The sequence below is a fragment of the Lepisma saccharinum genome, chromosome 22, assembly GCF_977018435.1.
Source record: "Lepisma saccharinum chromosome 22, izLepSacc3.1, whole genome shotgun sequence".
In the NCBI taxonomy this organism is placed as follows: domain Eukaryota; kingdom Metazoa; phylum Arthropoda; class Insecta; order Zygentoma; family Lepismatidae; genus Lepisma; species Lepisma saccharinum.
In genome coordinates this window covers 54,389,329-54,391,094 of record NC_139250.1, presented here as the reverse complement: position 1 = coordinate 54,391,094, position 1,766 = coordinate 54,389,329, and the positions used below count along the sequence as shown (strand labels likewise).

General features: G+C 37.8%; 1 non-coding gene across 1 annotated transcript; it reads left to right on the top strand.

Annotated features, from left to right (window-relative positions):
- The first annotated feature begins 555 nt into the window (after positions 1-555).
- TRNAR-UCU (transfer RNA arginine (anticodon UCU)) lies at positions 556-630 on the top strand. Its single transcript has one exon. It is a non-coding gene; the product is annotated as a tRNA-Arg (tRNA).
- The last annotated feature ends 1,136 nt before the right edge of the window (positions 631-1,766 follow it).

Sequence of the window (1,766 nt, the reverse complement as noted above, 5' to 3'; positions counted from 1 at the left end):
GCTTTGCCGCTACGAGAATTCTTTCTTGCGTCAGCTTAAGGCCATTTCCTCATGTTGCCTGAGGAGACTACCGGAACAGTCCTCCTGTTCGCTTTGCCGGTGTCAGAAAAAATGTCAGTTTGCAATATTTACTTTAGGACAATATTACCAGTTTTTTTGTATGTAATAATATTTTAAGGCAGGTTATTCAATTCTTTATATTTTGTTGTTGCCTGCGGTAACAGCGGTTATATGCACGCTACGCCTCTGTTCGCGGAAAATTTGTACTTGAAAATCTGCCTGAGTGGACGTGAATATAATATGCGAACGAGATGTCTGGCGACTAAAGTTAAGACTGACTCTACGTCCAATCACCCAGGCCATGACACCCACATATTGAGATTTTAATGAGAATTGATGTATTTGTTAATTATACCATGGCACAAACACAAGCAATTTTATTGTTATGTAGACCTCATAATTATTAAGAAACAAAGAAGAAATTTCAGAATATTGCACGGATCGATCATTGCCAAGTCCATTATGCTTAACAGAAGGTTCTTAACAGAAAATAGGGCCTCCCCCATGGCGCAGTGGTAGCGTCATTGCCTTCTAATCAAGGGGTCCCGGGTTCGATACCCGGTGGAGGCACAAGTGGTTCGGATTCCACTTTAAGCTGTAGGTCCAGTTCCGATTAGCCTTACAAAGTGGACTTAAAACACCGAACCAAATTAACAGAAAATATTATACCTCAAAATCAAATCGACATGTAGCATTGAATTGTTTTTCTAAAGTTCATAGGTATGGGCATGTTTCATTTAAGAAGTTCTTACCAACATTCCTTTGCCCTAAGAGATAGAAAAAATATTGTAATGTTAATGTTTGTATGATAACGTTTGACGTTACGAAAAGTGCATTATCTCCAAGGACAGAACAGTTAGCATGCATTTGTTTTTTCAAATGGAAGCTTAAAGTATGTTCCAAAAGGCTACTCAATAATAGAGCCTAAGATGAAATTCTTACATTCGTCTGATGTGTATATCCATATCTACATTACAACGGCAATAACCGAATCACTTCAATTCTTGCTTACTAAAATAATGTTTGTATTTCCCTATAACGTGAAATCTTGTTGCTGAGAAGAGTATGTGTAATTAAGTGAGTCCCATTTTTCACCATCCTGCTTTTTTCAGCATTCATCCACTTTGAATTTCCTTAATAACATGTCAAGCAATTCCGACTTGTGTGGTTTGCAAGGTGTAAGGCACACTCAAAGTATTGGCTATATCTCAGAATTAACGGAATTTATACCAGCGGCATTTAATATTTATAAAATTTAAAATATGTAATACTTAATGTTAACACGTCAGTAAAGAACTCACTAAATAACGCCAGTTTATAAATAAGCTTTGAAAGCAATCGAATCTCGACAAGACTTTCCCACCTCCTCTTTCCTCCTTCCATTCATTTTTTTCGATAAGGTACCGTAAATGTAACCATCCACCATCTAGCGAGAGACCGAATAACAGGGTCCCAAATGTTGGTTCTCAGATAAGAATTGACCATTCACAATGAAAACATCCAATCCCACCCTTCCGTACCCCTCCCGTAGATCAGAATGTAAGGATGATGTTAAAGCAGTATGACAGGAAGTCCAGAGGAACAATGTGAACAATGCTATGTTGCCAAGATTCGCCCAAGGAAGCCCTAGCTCCGAAAAAGTCTGTTTGCGGTAAGGAAATTAAAATGAAAACGCTCCAAACAAGTATAAATTTTTAATATTGTAG